Source organism: Falco cherrug, chromosome 1, assembly GCF_023634085.1.
Source record: "Falco cherrug isolate bFalChe1 chromosome 1, bFalChe1.pri, whole genome shotgun sequence".
NCBI classification, from domain to species: Eukaryota; Metazoa; Chordata; class Aves; order Falconiformes; family Falconidae; genus Falco; species Falco cherrug.
Window position 1 is genome coordinate 102,275,032 of NC_073697.1, and position 14,426 is coordinate 102,289,457.

At 47.3% G+C, this 14,426-nt stretch overlaps 1 protein-coding gene across 4 annotated transcripts in view; it reads left to right on the top strand.

Moving 5' to 3' along the window:
* CALN1 (calneuron 1) overlaps positions 1–14,426 on the top strand; it is a 138,995-nt gene that overhangs the window by 47,276 nt on the left and 77,293 nt on the right. The window lies entirely within an intron of this gene.

A 14,426-nucleotide genomic window follows, 5' to 3' on the forward strand; every position in this document is an offset into this window, starting at 1 on the left:
GAAATGAGGAGCTGTGCTCCCCAGACCACTTGTGGTCTAGTGGATGGTGTCCTGTAGGCTGGCTGAAGGCCGGTGGTGGAAGAGCTGTGGCCAAGAGGTGTCGATGTCTCCAGGCTTCCAGGACTTTCCCTCCGAGGTGTGCAGTTTTAGTGTTTGGTGTACAGACTGATCACCCTAAAGAAGCGTGGGGTGAGCCAGACATGCAGTGGTGTGAAGTGCTGAGTTTACTCTTAAAGGCGGAAAATAAAGGCTGCTCTGCAAATAATTCAGCCTTTTCTGGAAATTCTACTGTGCTCACCCAAACACAGGATGTCTCCATGGAGTATACGGTGGGTACAACCCTACAGCTGTAGGAAGAGCTGGATTTTTGGTCATGGGTACCAAAGTGCCAGCCTCCCAGGAGGAGGAGGCTGAGTAAACAGCATGCTCTCCAGTGAACACTGGCTGGAGAAAACACGGTGTGCTTTCATGAAAACAGGGAAGGAGAAGGTGTCCACTGAGAGTCCTTGTAGCCTTTTCTGTAGCTGGGAGAGACTGCATTAGCTGAATAATCAAAGTGACTGGGGAAGTTTGGATCCTTGGCAGACAGTCCATCCTGATGCACCAGGCATCAAGCCTGCTCTGCAATGTAAAATGGATGTTTTAGCCCTAAAAGATGCCTTTTTTTAAAATTTATTTTTATTTTGATGTGTTATAGTGTACCAGCCAGAAGAGGCAAACACTTAATGGGACTTTATCGCCTGTTGGCATTGGTTTCCTGAAAGCTTAAGTACCTCAAGGCTTAGAGCAGGCTTTACTGAGGGAGCAAGCTATCAGCTCCACCATCATATGGGTACCACTGTCAGTGGTGGAGTGGGGAGGTAGGTAGACCTGGGTATGGCCTGGGAGCATCGCTATTGCATATGATGTGTGGACTTTGTTGTGTTTTCCCCAAAGCTCATCCCTGGGAGGAGAGAACCAGCTTCATCTTGAACCAGAGGCAGAAAAACCTTCAGATTCCCCTTGTCTTACATTTTATGTACTATAGAGGGACTTAGGCTGCTCCCAGGATTTGGGTAGTAAAGAAACATGACCTGGGGAGGATTTAACATTAATCTACCCCACTGTGAATGGACTTGGAGAGTGCTAAACCTTGGAGAACCAGAGCAAGGTTACTCTGCCAACTGCTGTCCTCACCCAAACAGATCTGAAGATCTACAAGGAGTAAAATAATTAGGTTCTCTTTTTTGGTGTCCCGGTCCAAGCAGTCAGTACTAGCAAAGGGCCCCAATCTCACTGCTCTTCCAGTGATGCCAGCAATGCTGCTCTTCATTTCACCGGACAAGGAGTTGCCAAACTTATTCCTACTGTTGGGAGAGGTAAAAAAAAGAAAAAAAAATATTACCGAAAGGTAGAAAAGGTAAGTAAATGCATTCTTCAACATTATTTACAATGCCTCGTGAGTAAAGAAATCCATTTTAAGCTGGATTGTCTGTGCCTGCCTCCAACACGTATTTTACAATTTAATTCTCAAGGACTGCTTTCAGGGACACAGCACCGAAAAAGTACAGAGATTTATTCTTAGGAATGCTTTATTTTTATGTGCCTTTGATATCTGGAAACTGCAGTTTCATTCAGATAACTAAACAGGAAAAAAAATGCAAATATTCCAATTGCTGTCCTGGAATGTTTGGAAGATGCAAGGTGTTTAATACAGCATTTTTCCTATTTTCTGCAAAAGATAAACACAGTAGCAAGAAAACCAGAAAAGTTTCTCCTACACCTACTATTAGGCACTTTATAAGTAAAAGCTTTTGCAGGCGAAACCTTTTACATTGTGAGGGTCCTAAGCAGGTGTCTCCGTAACTCAGTGACCTGACTTGCTTCACTTAATCTCCTTCAGAAATGTAAGTCTCCAGATCACTAGAGTAAATTTGTTCATATCATTGAGCAGCTTTCAATTATCCATTTACATTTCCACTGGTGGATGTTTTAAACTGGCTTTACAGCATCTCTGTCTGATTTATTTGACTGGAAATCAGGTTGAGCGTGGCTTGGTTCAGGGAAACCCTGGGACTGGTTGGTGACGTTGTCTTTAGTCAACACATCCTTGGAGAGGCTCATGTAGATGCACAGATGCACACCAGACTTTTTGAGCTTAACTTAGCAATAAATATTCTGAAAATCCTTTTCATTTTCCTCCCAGTTGCAGCCTCGTGGGCCATAACCCACCCCAGCAAAGTGTGAGCTGGAGGAGCACCTCTGGGATTTTGGACAGGATTTAGGAAGGAGATTTGTTTGAGTCTCACCCTGACCCCTGCAGCAACTCATCTGACTTTGCACAGGGTTGAAGACCTGCTCAGGAGCAAATTTTCAGCTCTTTGATGGGTGTTTTCAGGCAGCCTGGGTAGGCAGAGCTCCCCTTATGGTTTGTGTAGAGCACCTGGGAGACCTGGTCTAGGACGGTACTGTATGGCTGATAGGCAGCAGGTTGGGGGTTAGCAAATGCTGAGTAATAGAACATGTCCCGTACGCCAGGACATGTGGCTGGATGCTGCCCAGAGATAAAGACCACAGCAATTCCATTCCCCTCCAACAGATCTTAATACAGTATCAGAAAAACTTCTGGTGTTGCAGATGTACCTTCAGCCAGAGAGAATGAAAATCTCAGATAATGTAGCTCCAGGGCAAAATTCAGATTTTTTTTAGTGATTTGCAATGAGTTTTCTGCTATCTGCATAAGGAGGCGCTTTGGAATTGCTAAAACAAATGCTGAAGCTGTATCAGTTTCGCATACAGGCTGAAAGTGTTGCTGTGGTGCATTTCGGTGCTTCCTGTCCCTAAATGAGTATGTTCCAATGATGCTTTGCAGTCAGGGTGGGAAAAGCTTTCTCAGATTGCTTTATACTTTTAGACGCAGTAAACTTGGCCCAAAAAGCATGGAGGGAGCTGGGGAGCTCGAGCTCATTGTAATTCTTCTGGTGGAAACATTTTCCGTCAGAAAAATGCGGATTTGATTACATTCCCTGTTGACAATGGCCCTTTCAACTGAAAATAATAGAAGAACTTCATTTCAGTAATGCTGCAATATTTTGTTTTGAATTTACGATTTCACTTTTTAAAATATTAACTAACATGGCCATGAAATATTGGGATTTCATTGCGGTGCAGCCTTTTCTGGAAACCATTCCTGAACAGGAATGATAGATGAGCTTTGGTTTTGTTACACTGAAAAGCCACCAAAAGAGAAGCAAAGTGAAGGGCAGATTATTTCAGTGTTTTCCTCACCTTTGTTTCTGGCAGAATATTTGAAATTAACCCTTTCAATCCATGGTGACCCGATCACATCTGCCATGAGGGTGAGGAAGAGGCAATGCACAGCCGAGCTGCCCAAAACTCAACCAAGCGCAGGACTGTAATTTATCACCCAGCAGAGCTCACCCTCCGGGCAGTGCCTCACCACGTCCCTCCTGCCTGCATCCCTCCTACCTGCATGCCTCCTGCCTGCATCCCTCCTGCCTGCATCCCTCCTGCCTGCATCCCTCCTGCCTGCATCCCTCCTGCCTGCATCCCTCCTACCTGCATCCCTCCTGCCTGCATGCCTCCTGCCTGCATGCCTCCTGCCTGCATCCCTCCTGCCTGCATCCCTCCTGCCTGCATCCCTCCTACCTGCATCCCTCCTGCCTGCATCCCTCCTACCTGCATCCCTCCTGCCTGCATGCCTCCTGCCTGCATCCCTCCTGCCTGCATGCCTCCTGCCTGCATCCCTCCTGCCTGCATCCCTCCTACCTGCATCCCTCCTGCCTGCATGCCTCCTGCCTGCATGCCTCCTGCCTGCATGCCTCCTGCCTGCATGCCTCCTACCTGCATCCCTCCTGCCTGCATCCCTCCTACCTGCATCCCTCCTACCTGCATCCCTCCTGCCTGCATCCCTCCTACCTGCATGCCTCCTACCTGCATCCCTCCTGCCTGCATGCCTCCTGCCTGCATGCCTCCTGCCTGCATGCCTCCTGCCTGCATGCCTCCTACCTGCATCCCTCCTACCTGCATCCCTCCTGCCTGCATCCCTCCTACCTGCATCCCTCCTGCCTGCATCCCTCCTGCCTGCATCCCTCCTGCCTGCATGCCTCCTGCCTGCATGCCTCCTGCCTGCATCCCTCCTACCTGCATCCCTCCTGCCTGCATGCCTCCTGCCTGCATGCCTCCTGCCTGCATCCCTCCTACCTGCATGCCTCCTGCCTGCATCCCTCCTACCTGCATCCCTCCTACCTGCATCCCTCCTGCCTGCATCCCTCCTACCTGCATCCCTCCTGCCTGCATCCCTCCTGCCTGCATGCCTCCTGCCTGCATGCCTCCTGCCTGCATCCCTCCTGCCTGCATCCCTCCTACCTGCATCCCTCCTGCCTGCATGCCTCCTGCCTGCATGCCTCCTGCCTGCATGCCTCCTGCCTGCATGCCTCCTACCTGCATCCCTCCTGCCTGCATCCCTCCTACCTGCATCCCTCCTGCCTGCATCCCTCCTGCCTGCATCCCTCCTACCTGCATCCCTCCTACCTGCATCCCTCCTGCCTGCATCCCTCCTGCCTGCATCCCTCCTACCTGCATCTCTCCTACCTGCATCCCTCCTACCTGCATGCCTCCTGCCTGCATCCCTCCTGCCTGCATCCCTCCTACCTGCATCCCTCCTACCTGCATCCCTCCTGCCTGCATCCCTCCTACCTGCATCCCTCCTGCCTGCATGCCTCCTGCCTGCAGCCAGTGTTGCTCCATCACTGTTCTACTCCCTTCTCCTGCAATGAGCTCTCACATCTGTCTGCATTACTGAGACCTTGCAACCTTTGGTTTTCCATGGCCTTCAAAGCAGTCATCTTTATCTAACGGCAATTCTGAGTCTTTTTGGGTAACTAAGGGAATTTCCAGTGTCATTCACAGGTGTCAATGGAGGTGGTGGAGCGTTGGTGCTTCAGGGTTCAGGTAATGAGGAGTGAGGGGTACAGCCCAGCTCTTCTGTCAGGCTATTACTGGTTTCAGGGATTTGTGGACATATGAAGATCACTTTGAGGTAAACGTGCTCAGTGAAGTTCTGAGACTACGGTGAATGTCAGCCACAGAAGACAAAGGGGTACCCATTTCTACTGTGCCAATGACAGTGAAAATAAGGGGGGGGGACGGGGACGGGACTGGTCCAAAGCAAAGGGGAAAAACAGGAATTTAACTCACTGCATTAGAGTTTGAGTTTCTGTACATAAAAAGCAGAAATTACAGTTTGTCTCTGGCACTCAGACCAAGACAGCATTGCTGGCATTATTGAGTGCTTCCCGGAAAGTTTCATTTCAAAATGGAGCTAGCTCTGCATTTTTCCTCCTTTTGAGCCAGGATTGTTGTTTGTAGGATGAAGCTCGTATTCCCGAGCCTTGAAACCCGTGAAGAGGGAGAACTGGAGAGGGTGTATTAAAGTCAGGTTTGTTTTGCTGAGATTCTGTTCACAAGATATGCTCTCAGTGAAGCAATTTATGTGTTATAATCACATTGGCTTTTAAGGAGAAAAACTGTCTTTTTCCAAGCTAGAGTAGATTCTAGGACTTGGGGAACAGCAAATGCACAGGAACAGGCAACCTTGAACCGAAAAGCATTAAATCATAGGTACCGCGTGGTCCTTCCAAGGGGCAGTCTCTTGCCTTGGGTGGCGATACTGGTGAAACAAGTAGTGGGAATAAATCCAAGGGCCGGGTGATGAATCTGCTGAGTGGAAAGGGACTGGGGGGGATGCCGAAGGCACTGCTCCTGTCGGCAGAAGTGCCATGAGCAATATCTCACCATGGACTTAGACATGTGTGGGCTCATCTCTGAGCAGCCACTGCTACTAAGCACCAAGATGCTTCTCTGGTCCTTAGTATAACCATAGCAAGGACATATTAAGTTGGTTTTAATGTGCCACTGGGAAGCCATGTGGAAGTTAATTAAAGACAGAGGGGCTGGGAAAGCAGTGGAACTCCAGTAAAACTTGTGGCGGGTACTGTCTGTCCTGACTCGAGGGTCATTTTGCGATGGGAAGAAGGATGCCAACTTATCATCTTTGTCAGAGCCAGTTCTCTGGGTGTTTGAGATGCTTGTAACAAATGGGTCTCTGCATAGCTGTTTCAAGGACATTATTCTAAACGGCAGGTATCTATGTTTGAATATTGGGCAGTAAATTTCCAACAGAGAGTGCTCAAAGTCTAATTAAGCTACCTTTGCAAAGTCTAGGGAAAGAGCTGCAAATGATGGGAGAGGTTGTATTTCCTACGCAGTTATTGCCAGGCAAGACTGCAGACTGAAACTCTCATTTTGGTAAGAAACGTATGAAGACTGTTATAGCAGTAAATCAGTACAGGATGTAAATTATATGTATTAAAAAAAAAAAGAAAAGATGGGCAGCCATTATCTCTTCAACATTAATGTGAGTCGTCCCTAAGCAATCTTGAATCAAATCACTCTCATTCTCTCAGATGCTCCAGGATAGGGTCTTAAGCTCATTATCTATTTATGTCCAGCAAATGTTTCAGTTCTGTTGATGAATTGAGTACTGATGTCAATAAACTAAACCATCAGCTCTCAGCTACTATAGGTTTACATCTAGGCAGCTTAAAAAATGTTGTGAAGTTAAACAATTCCCAGGAGAATATGTACTGTGCATGAGGTTCTCTGAAGTGGTATGTTGTCATGGGAGGGAAAGTGTTTTGCGCCTGCTGTATGTAAAGGATGAGGGAAGGATAAAGATTGTTTCCTAGTGTAAAGAACTAGTGAAAGAGAAGATTAAGGTTTCTTTCGAAAATGGTGGAAATCTATTCTCTCTTTATTCACCTTTTTTGTAGCAGATTCTTAAGTTGTAAACAAAAGTTGTAGCATGCATCTTAAATTTATCTGCTTTCTTAGTGGTGTTCTTTCATTGTTTGTAGTTGCTTTTTCTTCTTTTTTCTTTTTCATCAAGAATGAGTTTTTTACTCTACCTTGAACATCCTGGGTTACAACACTTCCAGAAAGTCTCACAAAATGCCTGACTGCCCAGCTTGGTAACAGTCCCATCAGAGACCAGAGCTGGAGGGGACCATAAGCCCAACCATCACAGGGTCCAAGTGGCAGAAGTGGCTTTCACCAACAGTGTGCGGTGGCTGAGCTGCACCTGCCTGGAGATAACCAGGCGTGGGTCTCTGGGGCTTTTGCATGGCATTTTCCAGTGGCTTAATAATCCATGACAGGAGAACAGAAGAAGCACAAGAAGAGACTGTGCAGGTCTTGTAGAACTCTCTGGATTTACATATTTTGCCCCAGTGTGTTGTTTGGAGGTGCATAGCCCTCTCCTTTCTCTTAGCTGCAGAGTTTTGTGTGTGGAACGAGTCACAAGTAGGGTATCTCCTAATGGTTGCATTGAAAACCCCACTCAACATGCCTGCAGGCACACAGGGTCCCAGGGGTTGTGCTAGGAGATCAAAGTGTCCCTCTGGAAATGACATGATATCCAGTGCTGGCTCCACATCCATCTCCTGCAGAAAGACAATGTTATGCAGTGGAGTCTTGCATAAAATGCTGAGACCTTTAAAAAGATGCTTTTCAACCAATGAATAGAAATGAGACATTTGCTTACACAGCCAACACCCATCCTAATGCTGCTATTTATAATGGATTGTTTGATTGTGGATGCTCAAAAAAAGACCCATGTTATGAGCCATTTTGTTGAAAGTGTGGAACCACAGAGCGAAGGATACAGGAATACAGCAAGAGGACCAGAAATCTGAGCAAAGTTTTCAAACAGGGTTTGACAGATGATGAACCTCAGTGCATGATCCCTCATGTAAGAATGAAATCACCTTGGTGTCATGCTGGCTGCTGCAGTGTGTGCTGGTATACCTGGAGTAAAAATTTTCTTAGGATGCTGAGAAGCAGGGGCATGGTCTGGAAGAGGTCCCTAAAGCTGGTTCCTACTGCTAGAGATGACTTGGTCACAGAAACCGAAGCTGCCCAGAATGGGTGAAGCTCCATTTTGGAATGCTGCAGTTGTTGCTCGCCCATGAAACTTCCTTCTAATTGTCAGGACAAATTTGCTCATATCCATTTGTTCTTAGACCAATATTGCTCTTCACCTGAAATAGCTTTCCTCTGACCCTGGGACATCCCCTCCATCTTCCTGCCCTCCTCAGTGCATCACAGGTGGAAATCAAAGCACCTCCATTAGCCAAGGCCTGCTCTTCTCTCACCTGACAGCCCGGCCATTTGCATCCTCTCTGAGCTCCTCCTCACTTCTTTCATTCTGAGTTCATTTCTCCCCACTCAGCACCACCCTGTACCTTTCTCAGGCACCGGAGACTTGATTATTCTGCATTATTTAATGGCAAGGGCCACAGCACAGCATCTTCAACCATATCCATCCTTCTTTTGGCATCGGGAGGAGCCAAAGGGGAGCCCTGCTTGTCTCCTGGATGAAATTCTGGCCACGGTAGGGAAATTTATAGGGAAAAGTGGAGGCTGCCATTTTGCCGAATTCTTCTGACAGCTGGCTTCCCGGCTGGGTCTGTGCGGTGCTGCAGGGCTCGTGCAATCACACGTTGCTCAGCATGCGGCGCCTGCAGAAGGGATGCAGCTGCATTTACAGAGCAGCCTTGTGTGAAGGAGTCTGAGTGCTGCTGTCCACACCAGCCTGCCCTTGGAGTAAATATCCTCAATTATTCCCAATCCAGCCCCCGTTGCTTGCTCTAAAAGCTTCCACTTAAAAGAGTATCTAGTAGCAGCAGATAGCCTTTATGTTGTGCATTTATATGGCGATGGGGTGTTCCCACAGGTTACTTGGCAAGTGTTAGATGTGTTTGGGAGCATAACCACAGGAAATGTCATTTCCACAAATCATTCTTTCTCGGGGAAGGAAAAAAATACGATCTGCCAAATTCTGTATGAAGAAGTCCCTCTAAGGGAAAACAAGACAAGGCACTTAGTTTTGAGGCAGACCTTTCTGATCTGAGATACTTTGCCAAGTTGACTAGCACTGGTTTGCTTTGCCCAGTCGACATAATTGTGTTTATCTGAGCTGCTATAGCACTGAGGCTACTATTAAACCCGGGTGTTTATGCCCCATTTCCAGCTGCAGCCTTGATACCTGTGTGTTTTTGGGGATGCTGGCAGGACGCGGTGCCTGAACCTCGGCGAGATGCTGCAGCCATTCAGGTAGATTGCAGCTCCGGGTTGCAGTGAAAGTTTGATCTGGGGATGCTAAACTGTTTTTCTGAGATTGAGAATAACCAAGTGAAATATTTTGACACTTTCAATTGGAATATGTTGGGGGGGGCGTTTCCATTAGATGAAAAATGTAGTTATTTTGACACTTTGTTGCAATTTGCAGAGAAAAAAAAACAAGCGTAAGAATAGCAGATGGAAGGATGGAAATTTCCATTTTTTTTAAACAGACATAGTAGTTACGAGACTCACTTAACAGTTCACTCAAGGACGTGCTATTTGCAGCTTTTAGATCATTCAGTTTGTACTTTGCTGCCCAAACCTGCAATTAAGTGAATGAGATGACTTGCAAGATTTCGGGTGGTGGTATTTCTTCTCTTATCATACTAATGAAAATAACCATATAGGACTCTGATTGTAATTACTGGGCACTTAGGGTGTGGTAGTTACAGTGTAATTACAAAGTTTATTATGGTGATATTTATACCCTGTGAAATAACCTGAAACCATCTGCCGCGCCCAAGGGTAGCTAGTGGGCACCAATGGCTCAAGCTGATTTTATTTCCCTGAGAACCGCAAATCATTGTTATTCAGGAAGCAAAACAAAAATAATGGTGGTTGCCTCTAGTTACCAGTCAGAGGGAAATAATCTGTAAATAAACCTGCTACTGAACACTGTGAAGGGATGAGCTGGGGCAGGGAGCATGAGGCTTGCCCTGGGCAGGCAGCAGAGCGGCGCGGCGTTTGAAGGGAAGGGCTGGAGCGGGCGCGCTGGCAGCGGGTGGGTGAGGATGCCTTTGCTGAATGCTGATGGAGAGGGTTAATGACTTGCTGGGCTGGGTGGCAGGTCCAACTCTGACAGCAGTCCTGCTTGTGCCCTTCAGAAAGGTAATGAAAAAAAAATAATCATCCTTTTCCCTGATTCTTCCTTTCTTTCGTCCCAGAGGAGTGTGGGGGTAACCGGATCCGTACTAGGGAAGCTGGAAGGTGCGGCTGTTAAATGGGAGGAAAGAGGGGGAATGAGTTAAAAGCAACCTGGCTCCATGCGCAGCTTCTGAATGCTCAAATAACTCTGAGAAGTGAGTGCTGTGCTCTCGGCTCCACAGAACATGAATCCTTACCTGGGGAAAAAGCATCAGGCTGAGCTTCCCTGAGAAATGTGCCACCAGACCCAGCTCACCATGCCTGCCTTGGCCCCGCTGGCTCTCAGGCAAGGGCCCTTCTGCTCCCAAGCCCAGTGCTCCTTCCTCCTTGCTGGCCTTTTGCAAGGCTGTTGTAACCTTTCTCTTCACATTCCTGGGCAGCACCTGGCCCAGTGATGCTGGGAGATGACCTGAGCACCCAACCAAGCAGAGCTGCCTAGTCCTGTGGCCTCACTGCTCCCTGTGAGTAAAAGATGCTGCGGATGGGAGATGTGCTGTGTTGTGATGAAGTTTTGATGCTTTTTGTCCCAGCAATTCTTTCCAGCCTTGTATCGTTTGGGAATTAATGTTGTGGCCACTGCCTCTTTGAGATCGTTAATGAACATGTTAGTTAGGATGGGGCCTGATGCTGATCCCTTCTCTCGCTTTGTTGATTTGAATGATGGTCAGCGTTAAGCATCAGGTATGGTCCATCTGACAAAGTCTTTTTCTCTGCAGCAGCATTACTTGCAGATACTGTATGAATTAATTCTGGGAGTGGGATGGCTCAATGCTGCTAATAGTCACTGGCTGTCGGGTGAGCACGTTGATGCTGAAATCAGCTTGTAGAAGGGAGCAGCATCGCTGCTCCCAGGGTCTGGAGAAACTGAGACACAGAGAAGAGCACTCAGGTGCTAGCCTGGGCTCCCTGTGAAGAAGTGATGTTTCCTGAGGCTCAGGCCAGCACCATCACCAGCAAAACGAACTACTTTCTGCTCTCTAAATCTATGTTTTCTCTTCTTTTTTTCCCTTTTATCCTCTAATATAGTTCTGTTTCAACTGCCTACGTTTGAAAGAAGATACTATATGGTGGAAAAGGGAATAAATATTAGTGTTTGCTAACCCAAGGAAGGTGTCATCAGGTATATGTGCTTGGCTGGGTGCAGAGGCTCTGCTGCCATGCAGGCTGGGTGAGGGGAAGGGCAGCTGCTGGGACGGCATCACTGGGGCACCCGCTCCCCTCTGATCTTTACTCTTCCTTTTAAAGACAAAGCAGGGCTTTGCTTTTCTCAATCAGGGTAAATCATCCCTATGCAGAGCAGCTTCCAGCTGAAATGGAGGAGGTCTCAAAGTTTCTCCCAAGCCCCAGAAATGTCTTTATTGAGAGATTTACGTGATGGACCACGTCCGCTCCCAGTTCTGAGCCAGGAGCATCAGTTGCCATGGTGACTTCTTTGGGAGAGTCATATGGGGAAAGTGCTGATGTATTTTTAGCTTTGGGTAGTGAAATTTAACAGCTGGAAATAAAGCTGAGGGCCAACCAGGGTGCCACAGGTTCATGGACCACTATCTGGGACTGGCTTTTCGGCAGTGTTGTCAGGGAGAGCTGGTGGGGCTGCGTTTTGAGAAGGATGCTCAGGCCTGTGGCGCATGCTTTGGGTGCTGTGCAGGACAGCATCCACAAGTACATCGGAGGAGAAAGGATCACTATAAAGCAAAGCTGATAAGCAGGTGGTGTTACATGTAAAGATAAAGAAGAGGCACTGACTGAGGTCGTAGCTGCTTCGTGTACGGTGTGTTCAACCTATAAATAGCTCTTCAAATATACCTCTGCACAAGTGGTATTTATAGAGTGATGAGTGAGAAAAGCTCCATTTGGTGTCAGGAGCTGACGTGTGAAGGATGTTCCAGGTTTGGTCAAAAGTTCAAGTTTCGGAGCGGTATGGAATACAGCTGGACCCCAAACGGGTGGGTTTCCTCTGGTCAGTTGCAGTGCTGTTAAATGCACCTTCTGGAATCAGCGTATCTGGAGAGGATCCTCACTAGGTGTTGGCATTCAGATATCCTACAGTGCAGCCCCTGTACAGGCATGATTTGTTAATGTAATTTGGATCAGTCCAACTCACGTGTAAACTTTTTTGAAGGTAGAGTCATATTTTATTTTCTAAAATACTTTCTCAGCTCCCTGCAATATATTTAGTTCTTTCGTCTTCAGCTGTCAAAAGTTTATTTTAAAATTAATTGATTTTGATGTAATATTTACTGCGCTTTAGCTTTCAGCACAGCATATGAAAATAGATTTCACTACAGCTGGCAGTGTTTAATGGGATTTATTCCTACTCCAAAGGCTCTTTGCATTATGTACCAGTACTCCGAGTCAAGCTTGCTTTGAACAGCCTCACCATCATTTCATATCACCAGGCTTACACCAGCCTGACCTGGCAGGGAGACAAAGCGAAGCATTTAAGTTTAAAGAAGCCATAGTTGATGCATACCTGAACCCACACTGTAGGTGTTACAGATCTGGTCCAATATTCATTGGAATTAATAGGATCTTCCCTTTTTGCATCAGTGGGCTCTTTGGCTGGATTAAAAATTGATCGTATCTCATTATGATAACCAGAGCTGTGGTGAAGATGAAGCAGTAGGTCACAGAGGTGCCCTGGCACATCACCAGGGTATTACACACGGCAGAAAGCAGCACATGGAAATTGGAGCAGACTTCGCTAACGCACCGGTGCTCTTGAGGGAGGTGGTGAACTTTGATGTGAGGTGATTTAGATGCAGCCTTTGAGTTGTAAAGCTTTAAATAACCTGTTAGCAAAGACGTCACTAAGACCATTTCCTGGTGGGTTATGATGCTCCTGGCTCTTTCCCGGGAGGACCAAGGACCATCTGTTGTCTTGCATGTCACCCCACCACAGGGGCCTGGTGCCCCCCAACACTTGAGGAGCAGGGGGCAGAGGGGGGTGACACACTGGCAGTCCATGGCAGGACCGAGAATGTTTTCTTGTCTGAGGCTTAATGCCTGAACTACCTAGGGATGGCCAAACTTTTCCCATCTACTCTGTTTCCTGATAGAGAATAGAGTACTTTAATTAGTGCACTTTCATTTAGTGGGTTTTTTTACTTAGTGGGGTGTGTGGGGGTGTGTGTGTGTGTTTCCCCCAAAAAAACCCTGTTGAGTTTTCCTTCCCACTTCTCCAATGAAACACTTTCTCATGAAGATTAAACTCCTCTGAGCAAAGTTGCAGCGGGCCCCAGCATGCTGGTTTTTCATATACCCTCATTCCCAAAGGGAGATGATAAAGCATCCTGTGTTTGCCTCTCCGCAGCACGGGGCGAAGGATGTTTAACCAGACATAAGAAATCAGCATCCTTCTCTCCCCACCTCCACCCAAATCCTTTCAAGTGAACAGGCTCCCAGCTGGCTGAAACGTTTAAAATTTCTCTGGCACCTGCCACAGCTGGATCTGGGAAGCTTGGTGGTGGGGCTTCAAGCTGAGAGGTCTGCGAGGAGCGTGGAACGTGTTGAGCCGTCGGGCTGGTGAATGCGCGGGGTCCCTCGGCATGCTGCAGAGTGGAGGGCTGGTAAAGGCTGGAGGGGGATACGCCAGAATTAAATAACAAAACAGTCAGATGTCAGAAGCCGAGCCAGGCTGAGGAAGAATGATGGAAGTGATTCCTTTGATGCCGTCAGTGTTTTTATTGATCTGGCGCTGTTTATTGCTGTAAAACAGTTATAAATTAGAGAAAAGCTGTGAAGAGGAATGAGAGATGGAAATTGTCCGGGTAGGGTTTAAAAGATCTACATCTGTATTTATCAGGCAAGGGAGAACATGTGCATGCAGGCTTTGGCTGCAGAGCTCTGCACCCTGCCGAGGAGGCAGTCAGCACCCAGCTGATCCTGTCCACGTAGTTTGCCTGAAGAAAGTTAGAACTCGGTCTCCTTGTGCGACGCAAAGTAAATCTGCCTTGCAGACATGCTGAGGGGCTTGGAGAAGGGCTGCTGGGGAAGCCCCTGGGGCTGACGTTTGATGCGGAGCCGTATGCAGGGAGACTTTCCTGTAGATCAGGATGGTTCACCCACAGCAGCCCAGGGAGGATGCTGCAGAAAGGAACAGAGTTCAGTGTGTAGTGAATAAATAATTTTGCAACGATACTTAGCACAGAAAATCAGCAGCATGAGTGTGGATGTCATTGTATGTACCTAACTGCATACGGAGGTGTGCATGCATGACTGCGCACGCACAAGTACTCACATGTGTATGAATGTATCATGATTGCACTGACTTGAAATGATCAAATATGCATCGTTAGCATTAAAAAAGGCAATATATG